The sequence below is a fragment of the Palaemon carinicauda genome, chromosome 41, assembly GCF_036898095.1.
Source record: "Palaemon carinicauda isolate YSFRI2023 chromosome 41, ASM3689809v2, whole genome shotgun sequence".
Lineage (NCBI taxonomy): Eukaryota > Metazoa > Arthropoda > Malacostraca > Decapoda > Palaemonidae > Palaemon > Palaemon carinicauda.
The window spans coordinates 58442811-58467250 of record NC_090765.1 but is presented as its reverse complement, the minus strand read 5'-3'; the positions used below and the strand labels follow the sequence as shown (position 1 = coordinate 58467250).

The 24440-nt window shown below is 50.8% G+C and overlaps 1 protein-coding gene across 1 annotated transcript in view; it reads left to right on the top strand.

The window, feature by feature from the left end:
* The window catches only part of LOC137632440 (zinc finger protein 845-like), a 399727-nt gene that overhangs the window by 9747 nt on the left and 365540 nt on the right, over positions 1-24440 (top strand). Inside the window, exon 2 of the mRNA XM_068364371.1 lies at positions 15938-16014. The gene's annotated coding sequence lies outside the window, so the exon portion shown is untranslated. The remainder of the gene's footprint in view (positions 1-15937; positions 16015-24440) is intronic.

The window sequence follows — 24440 nt, the reverse complement described above, 5'->3', positions numbered from 1 at the left end:
CCTGTGGACGAGTTATCTCCTTCCTCAGGAGAGTCCAGCGAGGCAGGGTTGTCTCCCACGGCACCAATGAGAGGAACCCCTCCTCTTCGGAGAGAAGCTGCTCGCGAGGAAGCCCCCTTCCGGACCTCTTTGCTGGAGTCCTGTATTCCTCCTAGGATGGAGCCCAAGGACTCCAAGACGATTCCTAAATCGTCATCCAGGATACGTCCAGAGCCAACTAAAACCCGGGAGGACGTCCACGTATCTCCCCAAGATGAGCCTTTGGGGACCTGAGACTTAGCTGCCAGTCTGCAAGGAGGAGACCAGTTCGAGTCGTAACACGCTTTCTGGCAGGTCCTAGGCTTGATGAGGCAGCTCAACAAGTTTAAGGACCCGGAGACTGCCCCTCGTGAGGGCAAGGACACAGTGCTAAACGAAGTCTACGGCACCCAGAAACCCCCTAAGTCCAGCGCAGCTTAGCCTTGGTCCAAAGGGATGAAAGGGGCCAGGGACAGAGTCGAAGCCCAGCTCTCCGAGCTCGCCTCCTCCGGTTGTTCTTCTGCCGGGTTCAAACTCCTCCCACCTCCTCGAGTACATCAGAGGAGGTACTTTGAGATCATGGGGGAGTCCATTCCGTGGAAGAGCTGACCAGGAGAACTCCTCTCGAGAAGCTCTCCGCCCGGCAGGTGACGTTCTCGGCGTCGGAGATCTTGAACCTTGAGAAGGTCGCGAAGAGGGCCATGCAGGCAACTTCGTGGCTGGACGTTTGGCTGGGATCCCTGGGCATCCTATTGCGCTCTGAGGATCTGTCCAAGGAGAGCAATAGGAAGGCTTTGGAGACCTTCCTTCTCTCGGGCACACGTTCGATCGAGTTCCTCGCTCACCAGGTGGCTAACCTGTGGGCTAACTCGATCCTCAAGCGTCGCGACGCAGTGGCTGAGAGGTTACATCCGAAGGTCCCCGCCGTGGACGTATGCAGGCTCAGGCACTCCTCCATTACTGGGAGGGATCTGCTCGAGCCCAAGGACATAGAACGAACAGCTGAGAGGTGGAGGAGATCGAATCAAGATTCTCTCCTCCAGAGGGCCCTGACATCTCGGCCCTACAAGCCTCCGGCACCTCAACAGCAACAGCAGCCTCGCAAGACACCGAAGCAGGCTCCGGCAGCTAAGGCAGGGGTGTCTAAGCCGCAGCCCTTTCAGACCAAGGACAGAAGGCGCGGTAAGTCCTCTAGGGGATGTAAGAATCCTAGGGGCCGAGGCCGCAAGCGCTAGGATTGGCAATCCCCCCGCATGTCCACTTGTGGGGGGATGCCTGAAAAGTTGCGTGCACAGGCGGCAGCAACTTGGGGCCGATTCTTGGACGGTCTCTGTGATCGGCCAAGGTTATCGCGTCCCATTCACGACATCTCCACCTCCCCTGACAGCGAATCCAGTGCCGCTGAACTCCTATGCCATGGGATCGGCAAAGGGGTTAGCCCTTCGGGCAGAAGTCGAGACCATGCTCAAGAAGGATGCTCTCCAGGAGGTCGACGACGGCTCCCCAGGCTTCTTCAGTCGACTCTTTCTTGTAAAGAAGGCGTCTGGAGGCTGGAGACAGGTCATCGACCTCTCAGCCCTGAACAAGTTTGTCAAGCAAACTTCGTTCAGCATGGAGACAGCAGACACGGTCAGACTTGCAGTGAGACCGCAAGACTTCATGTGCACACTGGATCTGAAGAACCCATACTTCTAGATCCCAATCCATCCATCTTCCAGGAAGTACTTGAGATTCAGCCTAGACAGCAAGATCTACCAGTTCAAGGTGCTGTGTTTCAGTCTCTCCACAGCTCCTCAGGTGTTCACCAGAGTGTTCGCTCTGATTTCGTCTTGGGTGCACAGCAACGGCATACGTCTCCTCCGTTATCTGGACGACTGGCTGGTCCTAGCAGACTCGGAGTCGACCCTTCTTCGACACCGAGACAGGCTTCTGGAGGTTTGCCGAGACCTGGGGGTCGTGGTAAACCTCGAGAAGTCCTCTCTGCTTCCGACGAAATGACTGGTATATCTAGGCATGATATTAGACACCGATCTCCACAAAGCCTTTCCATCAGACGACAGGATAACAAGGCTGAGGAGGGTCGCAGAACCTTTCCTCAGGCGGGAAGAGCTTCCGGCCCATTCGTGGTTGCGTCTTCTAGTTCACCTTTCCTCCCTGGCACGTCTAGTTCCGAACGGCCGCCTCAGGATAAGATCCCTGCAATGGCGGCTAAAGTCCTGGGGGAATCAAGGCTCCGATTCGCCGGACTTTCTGGTTCCTTTAGGATCCACGGAACTGACGGACCTTTGGTGGTGGCTGAACGACGTGAACCTTCGGAAGGGAGTGGATCTTCTCGTCCTCCCCCCGGAATTGACTGTTTTCGGACGCGTCCAAAGAAGGGTGGGGGGTGCACGTTCTGAACCAGAGGGCCTCAGGCCTTTGGTCAGAATCAGAAAAGTGCCTACACATCAACCTGCTAGAAATGAAGGCCATTTTCCTGGATCTTCAATAGTTCCAACGGACACTGGCGGGCCACTCCGTAGTGGTGATGAGCGACAACATTACGGTTGTGGCTTACATCAACAAGTAGAGAGGTACCTTTTCTCGACAGCTATCCCATCTTGCAGTAGAGATTCTGAGATGGTCCGAAGCCCACTCTGTCACACTTTCGGCTCGCTTCATTCCAGGCAAAAGGAATGTGCTCGCCGACAGTCTGAGCAGAGCGACGCAGATAGTGAGTACCGAGTGGTCTTTGGATCCTCAGATAGCCAACAAAGTCCTGACTTTGTGGGCTTCCCCAACAGTAGATCTGTTTGCGACAGCCTTGAACTTCAAGCTGCCCCTGTACTGCTCTCCAGTCCAGGACCCCAAGGCTCTCTGGCAAGATGCTTTTCAGCAGAGGTGGGACAACATCGACGTTTACGCCTTCCCACCATTCTGTCTGATGAGAAGGGTGCTCAACAAGACCAGACTATCGGTCAATCTCTCCATGACTCTCGTAGCTTCGCTGTGGCATCACGCGGAATGGTTCCCGGACCTTCTGCAGCTCGTGACGGAGCTTCCGAGGGAACTCCCCCCACGACACGAGCTACTCAGACAACCACACTGCAACATCTTCTACAAGGCCGTAGCGTCGCTTCGGCTTCACGCTTGGAGACTATCCAGCGTCTCCTCACGGAGAGAGGATTTTCGCAACAGGTTGCGGACAGGATGTCTCGCCACCTACGCAAGTCCTTCTGTGGTTGGTGTCGTAGGAGAGGTATCTCTCCACTCGATGCCACTATTCCAGCAATAGCGGAATTTCTTGTGCATTTACGAGAGGAAATGAGCCTTTCAGTTCCAGCGGTGAAAAGCTATCGCTCAGCCTTAAGCCTGGCGTTTAGGCTGAAAGGAGTGGACAGATCCTCTTCGTTAGAACTTCCTCTACTCATACGCAGCTATGAGCTTACCTGCCCTCAGTCAGAAGTAAGACCTCCTCCTTGGAACGTGGTTCAGGTCCTCAGGGCTCTGAAGAGAGCCCTGTTTGAACCATAACGCCAGGCGTCTGATCGCCACCTGTCTTGGAAGACGGCTTTCCTGCTCGCTTTGGCCTCGGCCAAGCGAGTCAGTGAACTTCATGGTCTTTCTTACGACGTCGCCCATTCAAGGGGATGGGGGGAGGTAACGTTCAGGTTCGTCCCTGAGTTTGTTGCCAAGACTCAGAACCCTGGGGTGTCAGACCCTAGGTTCGACTCCTTCAGGGTAACGAGTCTTCGTTCTGTAACAAGTGACCCAGACCATCTGTTACTTTGTACAGTGAGGAGTCTGAGGCATTACTTGAAAAGAACAGCTGCAGTCCGTCCTCAGGTGCAAGCGTTATTCGTAAGCACAGGAAGGACAAAGAGGAGGGTCACCAAGAACACCATCTCGGCCTGGATCCGGAAGGTTATTCAACATACCTTGGATCCTGACCCTCCTCCGTCACGCCGCCCTAGAGGGCACGATGTCAGGGGCATAGCTACGTCCCTGGCATTCAAGAGAATTTTCTCTGTGACGCAGGTTTTGCAAGCTGGGGTGTGGAAGCGCCAGACGACCTTCACAACCCACTACCTGCAGGACGTGACCCACAGGAGCTTTGATACATTCTCTATTGGCCCTGTGGTGGCTGCACAACAGCTGGTCTAACCTTAGGCTCTTTAATGGACAGGTAGCAGAAGGTTGAGGGCGTTGTTACCCGGTTTTAGTCTGCGTGATTGAAAGAGTATGTCTGGCCCTTACTTCTTTCTTCATTCTCCCCACCCTTGGGGAAAGCAGCATCCTGGTTTCTGCATAGCTGACCTCAACCTTTGCAGGTAAACCATGCTCCCTTGTGCTCCTAGTATTAACTGTAATACTGTTTGTGTCCCCCATACCCTGACGAGGTGGTATTGGAAATGTCCTAGCCTAGATTTCTATCTAAAGAACTCCAGGTCAACTTCCTAGGACGAGTCACAACTTCCTCCATTACACAACTTATGTAGGCGGCACGTCCGTATCAAGCATCGGAAAGTGCTAGGTGCAGGGACCCCCTTTCTCGAGTACTGCTCACTCGGTTTTCGGGTCCCCGGGTAAAGCCAAAAAGCCAGTAAGGCTGGGGACTTTCCGCCCTTCCTAAGGGGTAAGTCACCCTATGTAAATAGCGTAGTTTGTATTTCGGTTACGGAACAAATGACAAATTCGGAGATAATTTGTATTTTTCCTAACCATACAAGCCTTAGCTATTTACACATATTTGCCCGCCAGCCCTGTCCCCCAAGTCAAGTCCTACCCCTAAGTGAAGTGAGACAACTCACAGGTGTGTGAGGGGGGGAGGGGTAGCAAGCTACCCCTTCCCTACCCCCTGCTAACTAGCGGGGGTTAGTTAACCCTCGTTAAAAATAATTTAATGGGTCGTCATTTCAGCTATGCCGAAAGTAAACCCTATGTAAATAGCTAAGGTTTGTATGGTTAGGAAAAATACAAATTATCTCTGAATTTGTCATGTTACTTGTGATTTTATTTATTGAGACAAACAAAGGTGGTTTGGGGGGATGCCTGAACTGAAAAAAGAGGGGAGATTGAAGGTGAAAAAGTAACACAGGCCGCTGTGCGACATCGGGTTACCAGCTGAGAGGAGAGAAAGATATGGCCAACAGCCGTCAGCAATCGTTCTGCTCCCAGCATAGAAATTGCAGGGGGGTTAAGGTTTCTTTTTCATTGCCGCTTAGATTTCTCGTTGGCTTTGTTGCAATGTTATCTTGGTGGAGGGTAGCTGCGGAGAAAGGCTGAAAGGGTGTTGTGATTGTCAATAATATGCTTGACAATTGCTGTTGCAGTTGCAGGAGTGTTGGGATTAAGATCCTGCCGAAGCAGGCTTGTTTCCTGACATTGCTGTAGATAGTGCTGTAAAGGTTCTTCTTTGTCTTGATTACAGTACTTGCATGGTCTGATTGGTCTATGCGGTGCTTCAGGGTCTTGGCCGTTATCTAAGATGATTTGCCAGTTGCATAGATATCTCAGTCGCAGTCTGCAGATGATTACTGCGTCCTGGCGAGGTGTTTGTCTTGCAAGTGGGTGTGGTAGTATGTTTGTAGCTTCAATATACCACTTTGCAGATCTTGATCCATCTAGGAAGGCTCTTCTAACTTCACTTGTCTTTTGGATGTTGCAGTAGGTAGCAATTTTATTTTTAATGGTTTTTAATGACTTGCAGAGTAATGCTAATAGTTTGGCACGTTAAGGCTGATTTAGCTAGGTGGTCGGCCTCGTCGTTTCCGGAGATTCCTGTATGGCGGAATCCAATTCAAGGTGACTTGCCTGTTGTTTTTTTGGTGGAGCAGGGCTAAGAATTTAATTGCAGTGATGAGGTACACATTCTCTGTAGGTTCCTTGTTGCTGAAGGCCAGAATGGCTCCTCTGGAATCTGTATGGATCGTTGTGTTCCCGTTATGTTGATTGGCAGAGTGTTCTAGAGCTTTTGCAATGGCCACTTGCTCAGTTTGCAGTGTGGAGGCATGGTTGGAAAGTCTCCATTTTACTTTATATCCTGATGTAGAGATGACTGCAGCAGCAGCTGCAGGGATTGCACGGTCAACTGATCCATCTGTATAATAGGTGTGAGGCGCAGGTGTGTTCCTGATTGCATTTGTTGCAGCTGCAGTGAGTTGCTCTGGCGTGCAGAGAGCCTTGCTTGCTGCTGGTAGGATAGTGAAGTTGTATTTGATAGGATGACGAGCCCATGGAGCAGGAGGGATTTAGCCTTCATGCATTTGTTGTCCCTTAATTTTGTGAGCCTCATTTTGCATCTGCATTCTTCTGAGTGTATCCAGTAGTTTCTTTGCATGGGAATTAGGCGGATCCAGTTCTTCAGCAAGAGGTAGAAGCCTTTTTATTTTATCATTGAGTGGGCTTTTCCTATCTGCGATGATTGACTTGAATATAATGCTGCTATTCCTGGCTGACAGGGGAATTATGTTGGTTCCTGCTCTAAGTAAGCAGAGTCTTGTCCACATTGGAGAGCCACTAATGAGTCTCATGGCATTGTTTTGGACTACTTCTTGTGGGTGCTGCATAATCAATGTGGGATCGAATTGCTTGTAGGTAAAACAGCCTTAGGAGGTTGTTATATATTCCTTGTTTAAGGGAGGTCATGTGTTTCATGGCTGATAGACGGATTTTTGTCTTCTCTCTGAGGTAGGTTACTTCATTGGCTGCTGATAGAGTTTTACTAATGATTACCCCAAGGTACATGAATTGACTCACCCCTCAGTGTCAAGTTCTAAGGGTTTTGCGAAAGTTTTATAGCCATTGCTTTGGTTTTGTTGGTGTTGATCTTTAGGCCAAGATCATTACATTTGGCCTGTATCATGTCAAGTGCTTTTTGAGTGATATTTCTGGCATGAGCTTTATTTGGGCATACTATGCATATATCATCGGCATATATGAAAATTTCCACTCCATTTGGGAGTTTTAAAGGGGCTAAGTTCTCCATTAGTTGGTTGAAAAGGTAGGTGCTGAGTATGCCTCCTTGTGGTGTACCGTTTGCTAAGGGGATGAACTCAGTGGTTTTTCCTTGGAAAGTGACTCTGGCTTCTCGGTTTTGTGTGTAGTTTCGAGTCCAGGCCAGTAAGTGTCCTTTCACTCTCTTTTCAACAAGTGTGAAGAGTATAGCTGGTGAACTGGCTAGCTCAAAGGCTTTCTCGAGATCAAGGAATATGACAAAAGCTTTTTTGCCGTTAATTGTTGAGAGGACATCTGTAATGCATTCTTGAGTGCCTATGCCACTTCTGTAGGCATATAGGCGATGATGTAGTTGGCCTATTTTCCACTGCAGTCTGTTGAGTACCATTCTTTCAGCTACTTTCTGTGTGCAGCTTATCAAAGCTATAGGTCGGTAGGTATTTGGGTCCTTAGGTTTTGGAATAGATTTGGTGTCTTGCTGGTTCCATGTGATTGGACGTAGTCTCTCAGTGTGTGTCCTGTTTATCAAATGCAAGTAGGCCAATTTGGCATGATTTCCCATGTTCCTCAGCATGCTGTATGTGATGAGGTCGGCTCCAGGGGCAGTGTCCTTCCTGCCTTTTGATAGGGCCATATTTAGTTCCTCCATGGTATAGGGATGATCAGTGTCATCTACCATGTTGCAGGCAGCTTCTATGATGTTGTTCCTTATTGGGAGCAGTGTTCTCTGCCTGTTGATAGTTTGCAGAGGTAGATTGTTGCTTTTTGCTCTGTCCGCAAAGTTGTTAGTAATCCTCTTGGCTTCAGCTAATGGGTCTGGGTGTGTGACTCCGGGTGTATTGTACTTCACAGAGACTTTGTTAAACCAGCCCCATATTTTGGCTAGGGATATGCTGAAGTTGACCTCGTTGCACAGAAAGACCCAGGAGGACGCCTTTTCTTTTCCCATACCAACAGAGATCAAGGATCTTTTGATGTGGTGGCTGAACCCAGCTCTGTTAGGAGAAGGGATCTCCTTGTACAAGAAGAACCCCGACCTAGTGTTATTCTCAGATGCATCCGAGTCAGGCTGGGGAGCAACACTAGGGAACAAAGAGGTCTCAGGCATTTGGGAAGGGAGTCAGATCAGTTAGCATATCAACAGGAAGGAATTGATGGCCATTTTGTTAGGGCTAACGACCCTCAAAACCTCGGTGTCAGGAAAGACTGTGGAGATCAATTCAGACAACACCACAGCTCTCGCGTACATAAGGAAACAGGGGGGAACTCACTCCCTCTCTCTGTTCACAACAGCGAGAGAGCTTCTCCTTTTGGGCGAACGAGAACAAGACTCGGCTGTTGACGAGGTTTATTCAAGGGCAGAGAAACATCAGGGCAGACATGCTCAGCAGGAGGGGACAAGTTCTTCCCACAGAGTGGACTCTCAACCCGCATGTCAGTACCTCAGAGAGGTAAGAGTGGACTATGACAAGTGTTATACCTTGGGCCCATACGTAGCTGCGGCTTCTGTATTAGGCAAAGGAGTTACTACCCCCACTCAACCTTAATTTGTGTACATGTATATAAGTTTGTGTTTTTTATGATTGTCTGAGGTCCTCGTCTTGTGGTACTGTTCCCTCAGTCCAGATAGATAGCTTATATCTATTTCTGCATGGTTAGATGGTTAGTTTTAGTAAGGTTGCAATTCTTTTTTATTTTATGGGGCGAAGGTTGTTTCTGAAGTCTAGTCAAGTTGTTGGTCCTACCCCTTTGACAGACTCGATTGAGTTGTTTGCAGCGTAGCAGGTCTACTCCTGGCTGAACACTCCTAAGGGAAAGCGACTCTAGAGGCAGTAACCTTTGAAGTCAGCTACCTTAACAGGTAAGGAATCAAGGTGTTTTTTCTCCTACAACTCTTTTGTTGTTTCCCCAACTATGTTTTCTGTCTGTTTCCCTCCTCCAAATGTGTAAATCAGCTATATATATATAACTGCCAGATAAGTACTATTCATAAAAATGGAGTTTTTAAATATTTAACTTAGCCGGTGAATATATAATAGCTGCAACTCTGTTGCTCGACAGACACATACATAAAAAACTCGCCAGCGATCGCTATGCAGGTTGCGGGTGTGCCCACCAGCGCCAACTGTCGGCCAGATACCACTCTCGATGTAAACAAAACCTTCAATTTCTTCTCTGTCGACGTGTCGACAAGACGTACTTTACTCGCTGTTGAACCTGGAGTTTTTCCCATCATATTTGGTGAAGTACTTTAATTTGGTTTGAGCTTTCGCAGTACAGGTGTTTTTCTTCAAATAAATCCTTGAACTCTTTTTTGAATCGGATTAATTGTTGATGACTTAGATCGTTTTTTGGAATTTTCCCTTGACTAATTCAAAATGGCTGACCCTTCTCAAGTTCCCAAGTTTCGAAAGTGTAATGCTAGGGACTGTCATAGGCGTCTTCCAAAGGCTTCTCTCGACCCTCACACTGTTTGTTCCAATTGTCGGGGTAAAACCTGTCAATTGGAAGATCGGTGTGAGGAATGCGTGGGCCTTTCGGAATTCGATTTTATCGAATTTGATAAATATACACGCAGACTAGAGAGAGATAGGGTAAGGAGAAGTTCTTCTAGGTCGGTAGATTTTTCCTCTCCACATGCCCCTGAACCTAATCCTTCCCCTGTAGTGGTTGTTCCTAACCCCCCTCCTAGCACTCAGGAACCGTCTATGCAAGACATGATGCGTGCTATTCATGCCTTGGGGGAGAGAGTTGAGGCTTTAGCAAGTGACCGAAATCAACTCATGGCGGACGTAAAGGAACTCAAGTGCCAAAGTGCCACGGCGGAAAGTGTCAAAGTGCCTAGTGTTACGCAAAGTGTTGTGAACAGTGTTGCGATCGAGGGTTCGTCTGTTCGTGCCTGTCGTCCACCTAGTCCGGGACCTCTTGCAAGCTCCCAAGCCCAGGGGAGAAGCAATGTCGTACGACTTATGGGTTCGAGAGGCCTTGATCAGCGAACAGACGTTCCCTCTTTGGTATCAGGCGTATCTCGCCAAGATCGCCCCTACCAATGTAAGACGAGAGAGCCCATTTTTACCTTGTCGTCCGAAGGTGTTTCACGTAAGAAACCTTGGACCAAGGTCTCTAGACCTTTAAAGCGTAAGTTGGTCCCTTCAGGACAAGTCCAACGTCCCGGATGTAGCCACTGGGACAGTTCGAACCCGTTGCCGTCATCTGATGACTGCTCGCCGCCTAAGAGAGGCAAAGTTGTGCCGTCTCATTCGCTAACCCCGTCTGTTACCGCACCTGCTTCCGTAGACCCTAAATGGGTGTTACTGCAAGTCATGCAGTCTAAGCTTGCGTCCTTGATGGAGGACTACAACGCTGAGAAGGTTTCCGTTGAACCTACTGGCCATCAGCCATCCAAGCGTTCTGTTGTGCGTCCTGTTGACGTGGATGTAGCTTTCTCGCGTCAACCAGTTGGGGTGGTACCTCCACCGATGCGACCCAGTGTGGATTTCCAGCCGCACGTTGACGTTAGGCAACGCACTGATGCGATTGGTGACGTTCAGGACGTTCATCAACCATCAGAGTTGACTTGTTTTGACGCGGTGCGTCAACCTCCGCAACCCAGTATGGTGTTGACTGCACAACCCAGACGGTCTAAACAGTCTCGGGTGGACGCTGTGCGTCCTCGCGCACCTGTTGTTGTTGACAGTTCCCAGACTGTTCAGCAGTTCCAGGACGCTGCGTCCGGCTCCGGCACGTATGCACCAGTGCGACTGGACTCTGCGAGTCAAACGTTGCCTACACCTTTGCCGTTTTCTCATCAGTTATCGGATGAGGAACTGTCAGATGAGGACGTTGCTGAACCACAGCCTGAGGATCAGCCTTCAGAATTAGATGAGCCTAAAGCAGTTCAACCATCCTTGGACTTTAGAAAAGTCATGGCTGTTTTTAAAGAGTTGTTCCCTGATCACTTTATTTCTGTGGCTCCTCGTTCGCCGCCGTCAGAGTTTGTCTTAGGCGTTCCTGCTACCATGCCTGCCTTTACTAAACTCGTTCTCTCTCGCTCATCCAAGAGAGCTTTACGGCTGTTAGGCGATTGGTTAGAGACCAAGAGGAGTTTAGGGAAGACGGCATTTGCCTTCCCCCCATCTAAACTCTCGTCTAGATCGAGCGTCTGGTATGCCACGGGAGAAGTTCTCGGCTTGGGAGTTCCTGCCTCTGCCCAGGGCGACTTCTCAAGTCTTGTAGACTCTCCCCGCCGCCTTGCCATGAGACGCTCGAAGATTTGTTGGTCACCCTCGGACCTGGACCACCTTCTTAAAGGCATATTTAGGGCGTTTGAAGTCTTTAACTTCCTGGACTGGTGTTTGGGAGCCCTGAGTAGGAAAATCTCATCTGCCGATAGGGATGTTTCCTTACTCATTATGTCCTGCATGGACAAGGCCGTCCGTGATGGGTCCAACGAGCTTGCCGCTTCATTCACGTCCAGAGTCCTTAAGAAACGAGAGTCTCTGTGCTCTTTTCTGTCAGCAGGAGTGACGCCATGCCAAAGATCTGAGCTACTCTTTGCGCCCTTGTCTAAGTGCTTGTTTCCTGAAGTCTTGGTTAAGGAAATTGCCTTGTCTTTAGTGCAGAAGGACACCCACGATTTAGTTGCGTCCTCGGCTCGCAAAGCTCCCCCTTTGCCTGCCTTGTCTGCTAGACCTAGGATAGACACTCCAGCGTCGAGGTTTATCCCGCCCTTTCGTGGCAGAGCCTCCAGCAGGGGAGGTGCTCGTGCCGAAGGGAAGAGAGGGAAGAGGAAAGGATCCAAGTCCTCTAAGGGCAGAGTCTGACTGCCCGCAACTTCAGACAGCAGTAGGAGCCAGACTCAAGAACTTCTGGCAAGCCTGGGAGAAGAGAGGCGCAGACCAACAATCTGTGAGGTTGCTCAGAGAGGGGTACAAAATCCATTTTGTACGCAGACCTCCTCTAGCGACGTCCCCCATCGATCTCTCTCCCAGGTACCGAGAGGAAAAAAAGAGACAAGCCCTGAAACTGGAAGTGTCTCTTTTGCTAGAGAAGAGAGCGGTGGTCAAAGTCTCGGACCTTCAATCACCGGGGTTTTACAACCGTCTCTTCCTAGTATCAAAGAAGACAGGAGGTTGGAGACCGGTGCTAGACGTCAGTGCTCTGAATGTCTTTGTCACAAAGACGAAGTTTACCATGGAGACCACAAAGTCAGTCCTAGCTGCGGTCAGAAAGGAAGACTGGATGGTCTCTCTAGACCTAAGGGACGCCTACTTCCACATCCCCATTCACTCAGACTCCCAACCTTTTCTGAGATTCGTCTTCGACGATGTGGTGTACCAGTTTCGGGCCCTGTGCTTTGGCCTAAGCACAGCTCCTCTCGTGTTTACGAGGCTTATGAGGAATGTGGCAAAATTCCTCCATTTATCGGACATCCGAGCCTCCCTTTATTTGGACGACTGGCTTCTCAGAGCCTCTTCCAGTCATCGCTGTCTGAAGGATCTCAATTGGACTCTAGATCTGACCAAGGAATTGGGACTCCTAGTCAACTTGGAAAAGTCACAGCTGGTCCCATCCCAAACTATTCTGTATTTAGGGATGGAGATTCACAGTCAAGTTTTTCGGGCTTTTCCGTCGGCCCCCAGAATAGATCAAGCCCTGCTCTCCATCCAGAAGATGTTGAAGAAAGAACGCTGCTCAGTCAGGCTTTGGATGAGCCTGGTAGGAACGCTGTCATCCCTGGAGCAATTTGTCTCGCTAGGAAGGCTACACCTCCGACCTCTTCAATTCCATCTGGCTTTTCACTGGAAAAAGGACAAGACGCTAGAGGCGGTCTCGATCCCGATTTCCGAAAAGATAAAGTCTTGTCTGACTTGGTGGAAGGACAATATCAGCCTACGAGAGGGTCTTCCCCTGGCAGTTCAGAAACCCAACCACGTTCTCTTCTCGGACGCATCGGACTTGGGCTGGGGCGCGACGCTGGACGGTCGGGAATGCTCAGGTCTGTGGAACTTGAGTCAGAGGAGCATGCATATCAACAGCAAGGAGCTTTTGGCGGTTCATCTGGCCTTGATAAGCTTCGAGAATCTCCTTCGAAGCAAGGTGGTGGAGGTCAACTCGGACAACACCACGGCCTTGGCGTACAATTCCAAACAGGGAGGTACCCACTCATTGACTCTGTACGAGATCGCAAGGGACCTGCTCATCTGGTCAAAAGATCGAGGCATCTCCCTAGTAACGAGGTTCATCCAGGGCGACTTGAACGTCCTAGCGGATTGTCTCAGTCAGAAAGGTCAAGTAATTCCAACCGAATGGACCCTCCACAAGGATGTGTGCAAGAGACTTTGGGCGATTTGGGGTCAACCCACCATAGATCTCTTTGCAACCTCGCTGACCAAGAGGCTTCCAATCTATTGCTCTCCAGTCCCAGACCCAGCAGGAATACATATAGATGCCTTCCTCCTAGATTGGTCACATCTAGATCTTTACGCATTCTCACCATTCAAGATTGTCAACAAGGTACTGCAGAAATTCGCCTCTCACGAAGGGACAAGGTTGACGTTAGTTGCTCCCCTCTGGCCCGCGAGAGAATGGTTCACCGAGGTACTTCGATGGCTGGTAGACGTCCCCAGAAGTCTTCCTCTAAGAGTAGACCTTCTACGTCAGCCACACGTAAAGAAGGTACACCAAAGCCTCCACGCTCTTCGTCTGACTGCCTTCAGACCATCGAAAGACTCTCGAGAGCTAGAGGCTTTTCGAAGGAGGCAGCCAGTGCGATTGCTAGAGCAAGGAGAGCGTCTACCATCAGAGTTTACCAATCGAAGTGGGAAGTCTTCCGAGACTGGTGCAAGTCAGTTTCCGTATCCTCGTCCAGTACCTCTGTAGCCCAAATAGCTGATTTTCTCTTATACCTGAGAAAAGTACGATCCCTTTCAGCTCCTACTATTAAGGGCTACAGAAGCATGTTGGCCTCGGTCTCCCGGCATAGAGGCTTAGATCTTTCCAACAATAAAGATCTGCAAGACCTCCTTAAGTCTTTTGAGACCTCTAAGGAACGTCGTTTGGCTACACCTGGGTGGAATTTAGACGTGGTCCTAAGATTCCTCATGTCAGACAGGTTTGAGCCTTTACATTCAGCCTCCCTGAAAGATCTCACTCTTAAGACTCTTTTCCTGGTATGCTTAGCCTCGGCTAAAAGAGTCAGTGAGCTTCATGCCTTCAGCAAGAACATCGGGTTTTCGTCAGAAAAAGCTACTTGTTCTCTGCAGCTTGGTTTCCTAGCCAAAAATGAGCTACCTTCTCGTCCTTGGCCTAAATCTTTCGATATTCCTAGCTTATCGGAGATCGTAGGCAATGAACTAGAAAGAGTATTATGCCCTGTTAGAGCTCTTAAGTTCTACTTAACTCGTACTAAACCTTTACGAGGCCAATCTGAAGCGTTATGGTGTTCGGTTAAGAAACCATCCTTGCCTATGTCAAAGAATGCTTTGTCATATTTTATCAGATTGTTAATACGAGAAGCTCATTCACACTTGAGTGAGGAAGACCGATCTTTGCTTAAGATTAAGACGCACGAGGTTAGAGCTGTAGCAACTTCCGTGGCCTTTAAGCAAAATAGATCTCTGCAAAGTATCATGGACGCAACCTATTGGAGAAGCAAGTCAGTGTTCGCGTCATTTTACTTAAAAGATGTCCAGACTCTTTACGAGAACTGCTACACACTGGGACCATTCGTAGCAGCGAGTGCAGTAGTGGGTGAGGGCTCAACCACTACAATTCCCTAATTCCATATCCTTTTAATCTGTCTCTTGAAATGTTTTAATGTTGTTTTTATGGGTTGTCGGGAAGGCTAAGAAGCCTTTCGCATCCTGGTTGATTTGGCGGGTGGTCAAAGTCATTTCTTGAGAGCGCCTAGATTAGGGGTTTGATGAGGTCCTGTTGTATGGGTTGCAGCCCTTGATACTTCAGCTCCTGGGAGTCTGTCAGCATCCTAAGAGGATCGCTGGGCTCCGTGAGGAAGACAGACTTACAAGGCAGAGTAATCGTCTAAGTCGACTTCCTTACCAGGTACCTATTTATTTTGGTTTTGTTATATTGATAACTGTCAAAATGAAAAAACTCTTAGCTTATACGATGTAAACATATTTAACTCTGGTCTCTACCCACCTCCTTGGGTGTGAATCAGCTATTATATATTCACCGGCTAAGTTAAATATTTAAAAATGATATTTTAATTATAAAATAAATTTTTGAATATACTTACCCGGTGAATATATAAATTAAACGACCCTCCCTTCCTCCCCAATAGAGACGCAGTGGGATGAGAAGAAATTGAAGGTTTTGTTTACATCGAGAGTGGTATCTGGCCGACAGTTGGCGCTGGTGGGCACACCCGCAACCTGCATAGCGATCGCTGGCAAGTTTTTTATGTATGTGTCTGTCGAGCAACAGAGTTGCAGCTATTATATATTCACCGGGTAAGTATATTCAAAAATTTATTTTATAATTAAAATATCATTTTTATGATAAAACAAAGTTTTATGAATACTTACCTGGCAGTTATATATATATTTTAAAGCCCACCCACCTCCCCTCAGGAGACAGGTCGGGCAAAGATAATCTGAGGAACAGAAAATGGGAATGATTCCAGGTACCACCCTTTAAGGGTTGTTAACCATCTAACTACGCAACCACCACAAGGCGGTTGCCGCGATTTTCGATTAAATTCTGCCGAAAGTCGGAGACTTAGCTATATATATATAACTGCCAGGTAAGTATTCATAAACATTGTTTTATCATAAAAACTCCATGTTGGAAAATACGTTCCAACAATGCGAGTGCTAAGGGAATTTGTTTTCATATACAGCTAAATTACCTATATCATCCTGTTAAATTCAAATACACATCTTAATTGCATAAGATAATTTAATTTTATACATTAATTGTAATTTACAAAATTATAATTAAAGCATTATCCAAATGACAGGCACCCTAGAGATGATGATCTAACGAAGCTTATCCAATCAAGAGATTTGTCTAAGGCTCATAGCTGCGTCTCCACAGGTAATTATACTTAAATTTATCGTAATTGGTACAATTATATGTTATAAGTAGTATTCATTTAAGCAGAAAGTTCCCGTTCTTTTATTCTAGTTAATGTTTATTGTAAATTATATCAAATAGGCCAGGGTACGTCACAAATGGGTTTAGACTAGGGTATGTGTTGGGTGCTACCTTAGCGTGAGGTTTACCGCCATATGTATGAAGTGTGTATCGCTAGAATAAATGTGGAAATTTATGATGACATTTTTATTTTTACCTTTCTTCCTCTTCTATTTCAGTCTTTCCTAGGATATGTTTAAATTAATTGTTTATCATTAAAATAAATGTATGGAAATGTGTGATGTCGATGATTGACGCTAAAGTAGCACCACATATTGGATAGAGTCCAATGGTCCTTTCTGACTGTGTCATTAAATAAAAAGAGTAAATATACGATACTTTAATTTCTAGCCTAATACATGAACCATATATTTTTCCTACTCCCTATCTTGTGTTTGATGCATTTATGACCATGATTATTGGGGGCAAACCACCCGTTCATGTGTTTTTGGACCCCCTTACATAAAGACAATTATAGGGAACCTCAGTGGGAAACCAGGTTTATTTTGGGTGGAGAAATGTAATAAACAAGGGATTTGCAGCAATAATAATGGTCAGAAATGCATAATAAGCATAAGTTAACCAGTTTGAAAAATATATGGTTCATGTAAGTGGCTGAAAACAGGACAAAACATGATTATTTATAACTTTTGAGAATTGTAAAAGGGTACAGAACCCTACAAACCCACCTAACCTAATCTAGTAGTTCCCAGGTCACAGCCCCTATCTGGGGCAAGCCCCCCTGGACCCCCCTTCCCAGGTCACAACCGCTAGCTGGACCTCCTATCCAGGTCTCAAACTAAAAGTAAATCACAAATAAATCCTTGAATTATGACAGTAAATCACAAATAATTCCTTACCTTATGATTGACACCGTATTCCTTTTTTTTTTTTGTCTTGGCAATCTTTACAGAAGCTTTGCAGTAGAAATGTGCTGGTCTTCCCAAAAAAATTTATTGTTCCGTAACCGAAATATAAACCACGCTATTTACATAGGGTATTACTTTCGGCGTAGCTGAATGACGAGCCATTAGATTTTTAACGAGGGTTAACTACCCCCACGCTAGTTAGCAAGGGGGTAGGGGAGGGGTAGCTAGCTACCCCTCCCCCCACACACTGATGAACTGCTTCACTTCACTTTTGGCTCGGACGATGAGCAGACGTGTCTGTCTTACGTCCTTGCATTTGACAGCCTTAATCTGTTTTTTCTTTTTCTTCAGCTTTCTGTGTTTGAAGTTGGCCTCTACCTTTCATCGCAATTATGTGCAAGTGCCCTAGACTCCCCGGCCGCCCCTGGGGAACATTCATGTCGGCGGTCGAAACGGATCCTCACGCCCTTTGTCCGCAGTGTCGAGGTCAATGGTGTGATAGAGATTTAAATTGTAGTGAGTACAGGGAGTGCTCTACCTCCCAGTGGGAGAGGTTTTACCGGCGGCGTAAGATGATGTCTAAGCGAGACCTTTCTCCTTCAAGGGCTGCCTTGAAGAAGGAGGGCTCCAAGGACTCTTCTTCCGCCGCCCGGACCTCCTCCGAAGCTCCCACTCGATCGGTCTCTCGTGAGAGGCCGTCGAGTGGTAGTGTAGGCCATTGTTCTGTTTCCCGACCTCGGGGTGCGGGAGAGGGCGTTGCCTCCCATAGCGGGGCAGCTCCCCCCTCCTCCTCCGGGAGAGGATTTTGATTCTCATTTAGTTGATGACCATGCTTTGTCTAATGATGATTTGTTCCGTAACTGAATACAAACCACGCTATTTACATGGGGTAATTACTTCGGCGCAGCCGATGACGAGCCATAAAAATTTTAACGAGGGTTTCCTACCCCACCGCTAGTTAGCAGGGGGGGGTGGGGTAGCTAGCTACCCCTCCACCCTCACACATACCGGGTGATTAGTTCACTTTACTTTTGGCTCGGAGAGACGACAACGCTCTCCTCTCTTTTGACTGCCATGATTTTTTGTTTGCTTTTTCCTTCAGTGTTTGTGTGTGAAGTTGGCCTCTACTCTCCTCATGCGTACTTGCCCTGGACTTCCCGGCCGCCCTTGTGGGACCTTTATGTCGGCCGTAGAAACGGATCCTCACTCCTTATGCCCTCAGTGTAGGGGCCAACGGTGTGATAGTTCTAATTTGTGCATTGAGTGTAGGGAGTGGTCTACCTCCCAGTGGGAAGGGTTTGCCCGGCGACGTAAGAAGAAGGCTAAAAGGGATCGTTCTCCTTCCGAGGTTTCTCGGAAGAGAGAAAATCCTAAGTCTTCTTCTTCCGCCGCCCATTCCTCCTCCTAAGCTCTCGCTCGGGCGGCCTCTTCCAAGAGGCCGGCGAGTGGTAGCGTAGACCGTAATGTTGATGTCATTAACCGATCCCGTGGTGAGGGAGAGGTCGTTGCCTACCATAGCGAAGCGGCTGCCCATCCCCCCTCGGAGGAGGTATTTGTTTCTAACAATGACCTTTTTCAGCTTTGGGCTTCCTTGGGGCTGCAGGTTTGGCCCTCCAAGGAAGCCTTGTTTGGTATAATCAAACAGGGTGCGGCTGCTGAACAATCGTCAACCTCAGCGGACATAGATCCTCTGTCTGTGGTTGACATTGTTGTGTCGGAAACATCCCGTGGGTTTGGCCAAACTCCCGTTCCTGCGGCTGCAGTAGCAGAAGGCTCTGTCTCCCCCTCCGAACATACTTCAGGGGAGGAGCTTAGTCCCACAGTCTCTCCTTCCGTTGAGACTCCCTCTCGGGGGAGTTCTCTGGTAGAGACGCCTCTTCGGAGGCCTATTGATGGTCAGCCTGCTGATCCCACGGCCCCTCGTGGGCGTATAAGGCAGAAGGCTCGTCCTCCCCTTCACCGTAGAGGCCTTCCTTCCCCCTACAAAGGGGTTAGGAGGCGCCTCTTCGGCTCGTCGTCACCACAGTCCTCTGCGGGGGAGACGACTCGCTGTTCTTCTGACCTGCCTGCTACCAACCTTGACCTCTCCAGGGATCGTTCGCGTTCCCCGTCGGAGGATGGTCGTCCTTCGGGACAATGTGAGCTGTCGCCCCAACTATCGATATCTAAAGCTGCTGACGCGCTTTACGCGCCGGACACTGCCACTGCGCAACCTCCTGACCCTTCGGGGTCTCAGGGACTTAAGCGCGAAACTGCGCCGCTCGCCCCTAAGCGTAAGGCTCCGCCTGCGCACCCTGCTGCTGTTGTTCCCAGCGTTCCTGACAAAGTGCCTCGGCGCTCACCCTTAAGCGTTCGCGCCACTGTTCCTGTTGCTCGCCAGGGTTCCCCTGCGCGCCCACGCCCATCGGCGCCCCGTCGCCCTCCAGCAGTTCCTGAAGTAGCGCGCAAGCGCCCAACTGCGCAAACGCGACCTGTTCCTGTTATAGTGCCGCCGCGCTCTCCTGCACACTTGCGGCCAGTTCCTGATATGGCGCCTACGCGTTTACCGGTGCCCCAGCAGCCTCCGGCACCTCGCCGGGCCCCTGTTCCTTGTTTCATCCCCGCGCGATTCCAGCTCCAGCGCTCACGCGCACCCCAACGTGCCCACGTGTCGCTTTGGACCCATCTCTCCCACCTAAGGAGGTTCGCGATACAAGGAAGGTTCGCAATACAAGGGAGGCTCGCAATACAGCAGAGGTTCGCGATGCGCGCCCGCGCGCAGTTCCTGTTCCAGCACCAACGCGACCACACGGCGCGATGACTCAGCTCGTCGCCCCAGAGGTTGCTAAGCCAGCGCACGGGCGCTCACAGCCGCCTCTGGAACCGCTCGTCGCCCCAAAGGTTGCCAAGCCAGCGCACGGGCGCTCACGGCCGCTTCTGGAACCGCGCGAATCTACTGCAGATACGATCGCACCCGACGCGCCCAAATCGCGCCCTGTTCCTGCTACACACCCCGTGCCTGTCTTTAAGACAGCGGTGGTGGCGCAACTAACTCCAGAGCGCCCTCACGCGGCTCGCACCACGCGACCTCCGAAGCAGCGAACCCCGGTGCGGGCAAGTAAACCGGTCCGTCCAGACCATCACTAAACCTCTCGTGCCCAGGTCGCTCGCGACCCTGCTTTCGCGCCCTCGGCCAGTCATGCCGGACATCTGCTCGGGCGCTCCTGTTATCGCAGGCCTTCGGGGCCGCACCAGGTCGCTGCACGCCCGCGCGTTCGGCCTCCTCCTGTTCGAGCTCCTGATCGCCGCACGCTCACATCATCGCCCATGCGTGCTCGCGCGCATGTTCCCGCTCAGGCTGCCGTGCGCCCCCGCGACCTCCCTCCTGCTCTGTCGCCAGCGCGCCATCGCTCCTGACCATCCTCCTGCGCGCCCGCCCCCGCCCCCGCCCCCGCCCACGCGGGTGCGCGCGCACGATTTTCCAGCTTTGCGCGCGCGACCCTGATCTGGGCCCGTCACACGAGCCCCAGCGCGATCGCCGACAGGCGGTTTCTTCCCTGTCGCGTTCCCCTCCCCGCAATCGCAGACCAGCGCGCTCGCCAGAGGGGGAACGCTCCTCGGACAGGTCTAGGGATGATTCTCTTACAGCCCTGCAGGCGAACCCTCGTTTGTCAACTCCTCCAGAGGGAGTGTCTGACAGCGCTGCTGTTAGTCAGCAACTCTGCTTCGACACCCTACTCAGAGCTCTCGTGCGGGTGATTAAGCCAGCCCTCTCTGATTCGGTCGCGAGCCAGCGGCAGCTTCCTTCCCCCTGAAGAGGAAGAGAGGAGTCTTTCCCATGGATCCTCCTCCGAGGCCTGTGCTGTCCCCGCGTAGATCCTTGCGCAAGGCTTCTACTCCCCCTCAGACCGTCTTGCCCTCCCCTGCGGAGGAGGATTACCCCTCCTCAGGAGAGTCTGTTGAGCAGGAATACTCCCCCATCGCACCAATGGTGGACGTTCCTCCTCTTCCCGAGAGGTCTCCTCGTCCCGAGGTGGAGAAGGACTTGCCCCCTTCACTTCTAGAGTCCTGCATCCCTCCCGGGAGGGAACCTAAGGACTCTAAGACGATTCCCAAATCGTCTGCTAGGATCAGACAGGAACAGCCCAGAGCCGTCGAGGACGCCCACGTTTCCTCCCCCCCCCCCCCCCAGGAAGAGCCTCTGGGGTCCGGAGACTTCGCTGCAAGTCCGACATGAGGCGAGCACCAGGAGTCAGAACACGCGTTCTGGCAAGTCCTGACTCTTATGAGGAACCTTAATGGGATTCCAGACCCTGAGGTCCCACCTCGTGAAGGTAAGGACACGGTCCTGGATCGCATCTACGGCACTCAGAAGCCCTCTAAGGCCAGCGCAGCATTGCCCTGGTCCCAAGAGATAAAGAGCGCCAGAGACAAGATCGAGGGCCAGCTCGCGGAGCTTGCCTCCTCCAGCAGATCCAGTGCCGGGAATAAGCTCCTCCCTCCTCCTCGCGTCCATCAGAGGAGGTACTTTGAAATCCTCGAGGAGTCTTCGCTGAGCCTTCCCTTACATCACTCTGTGGAAGGACTCACAGGGGGAGTCCCTCTTCAGAGACTCTCCAACCGGCACGTATCCTTCTCAGCCACTGAGATCTAGAGCCAGGAGAAGGTCATCAAGTGCGCCATGCAGGCCACTTCATGGCTTGACATCTGGCTGGGGTCTCTAGGCATCCTGGTGCGGTCTGAGGATCTCTCCAAGGAAAGCACCAGGAAAGCGCTGGAAACCTTTCTCCTCTCGGGCACTCGGACCATCGAGTTCCTGTCCCACCAAGTCTCGAGCTTATGGGCCAACACGATCCTCAAGCGCTGGGACGCTCTTGCCGAGAGGTTCCACCATAAGGTTCCCAGCGCTGAGTCGAGCAGGCTCAGACACTCTTCCGACCTCGGTAAGAGCTTGTTTGAGCCTAAGGACGTGGAGCTCTCTGCCGATAGGTGGAGGAAATCCAACCAGGATTCCGTCATCCATAGGGCCCTGACATCGAAGCCCTACAGCCCTCCGGCGGTTCAGCAGCCCCGTCCCGTCAAGGATACGAAGAAGTCTACCGTAGCAGTGAAGCCCAAGGTGTCTAAGCCCTTTCCTGCCAAGGGCAGGAGGGGAAAGAAGTCCTCCAGGGAAGGCAAGAACCCTAGAGGCTCCGGCCGAGGCCGGAAGCGCTGGGGTTGGCAATCCCCCTGCGTGTCTACCAGTGGGGGTATGCCTACAGAGTTGCGCAGCAAGGTGGCAGCAACTCGGAGCTGATGCCTGGACGGTCTCCGTGATATCCCTAGGGTATCGCGTCCCGTTCACAGCATCTCTCCCTCCCCTGACAGCGAATCCAGTGTCGTTGAGCTCTTTTGCCATGGGATCGGCAAAAGGGCAGGCCCTTCAGGCCGAAGTCCAGACCATGTTGGAAAAGGACGCTCTCCAGGAGGTCGTGGACGGGTCCCCAGGCTTCTACAGTCGACTCTTTCTTGTGAGAAAGGCGTCTGGAGGCTGGAGACCAGTCATCGACCTCTCGACCCTGAATGGGTTTGTCAAGCCGACTCCGTTCAGTATGGAGACGGCAGACACGGTTAGACTTGCAGTGAGACCACGACACTTCATGTGCACACTGGATCTGAAGGACGCGTACTTCCAGATCCCAATCCATCCGTCTTCAAGGAAGTACCTGAGATTTTGCCTAGACAACAAGATCTACCAGTTCAAGGTGCTGTGTTTCGGTCTCTCCGCAGCGCCTCAGGTGTTCACCAGAGTCTTCACCATCATCTCCGCATGGGCTCACAGGATCGGCATCCATCTCCTCCGTTGCCTGGACGACTGGCTGATCCTGGCAGACTCGGAGGCATCCTTCTTCGCCACCGAGACAAGCTCCTCGAGGTTTGCCAGTATCTGGGGATCGTGGTAAACCTCGAGAAGTCCTCTCTGCAGCCCTCTCAGAGACTGGTATATCTAGGCATGATCATAGACACCAATCTCCACAAAGCCTTCCCATCAGGCGAAAGGATAGCAAGGCTGAGGAAGGTTGCGAAACCTTTCCTCAATCGAGAAGAACTCCCAGCCCAGTCATGGCTTCGTCTCCTCGGCCACCTCTCCTCTCTGACCTGTCTCGTCCCCAACAGTCGCCTCAGGATGAGATCCCTTCAGTGGCGACTGAAGTCTTGGTGGAGTCAAGGACTCGACTCCCCGGACATCCTAATCCCCATGGGATCTGCGAAACGATCGGACCTCAGGTGGTGGGTGGCAGACGAGAACCTGCGAAAGGGAGTGGATCTTCTCGTCTCTACCCCGGATTTGATGCTGTTTTCGGACGCATCAAACAAGGGATGGGGGGCCCACGTTCTGAACCACAGGGCCTCAGGCCTGTGGTGAGAATCTGAAAAATACCTTCACATAAACCTGCTGGAGATGAAGGCCGTCTTCCTGGCCCTTCAAAAGTTCCACCAAGTCCTGGCGGGCCTCTCCGTGGTGGTGATGAGCGACAACACCACGGTGGTGGCTTACATCAATAAGCAGGGAGGTACCTTTTCGGAACAGCTGTCCCATCTTGCAGTAGAGATCCTGAGATGGTCCGAAGTCCACTCGATATCATTTGCGGCTCGCTTCATTCCAGGCAAGAGGAATGTGCTCGCCGACAATCTGATCAACACCTGACTTGGAAGACGGTGTTCTTGCTCGCTTTGGCTTCGGCCAAGCGTGTCAGTGAGCTTCATGGTCTCTCATACGACGTTGCCCATTCAAGGGGATGGGGGGAGGTAACGTTCAGCTTCGTCCCTGAGTTTGTTGCTAAGAATCAGAACCCTGGAGTGCCGGACCGACGGTTTGACTCCTTCAGGGTTACGAGTCTCCGTTCTGTAACAGATGACCCAGACCATCTGCTACTATGCCCAGTAAGGAGTCTGAGGCATTATCTGAAGAGAACAGCTGCAGTCCGTCCCCGCATGCAAGCTCTGTTTGTGAGCACGGGAAGAACGAAGAGGAGGGTCACCAAAAACACCATCTTGGCATGAATCCGAAGGGTCATTCATCATACCTTGAGTCAAGACCCTCCTCCGTCACGTCGCCCTAGGGCACACGATGTCAGGGGCATAGCTACGTCCCTGGCCTTCAAGGGAAACTTCTCTGTGATGCAGGTGTTACAAGCTGGGGTCTGGAAGCGTCAGACGACATTCACAGCCCACTACCTGCAGGACGTGACCCACAGGAGCCTCGATACGTTCTCTATCGGCCCTGTGGTGGCTGCACAACAGCTGGTCTAACCTCAGGCTCCTTAATGGACAGGTAGCAGAAGGTTGAGGGCATTGTTACCCGGTCTTAGTCTGCATGAAGGAAAAAGTATGTCTGGCCCTTACTTCTTTCTTCATCCTCCCCTCTCTTGGGGAAAGCAGCATCCTGGGTTCTCTGCATAGCTGACCTCAAACCTCTTCAGGTAAACCATGCTCCCT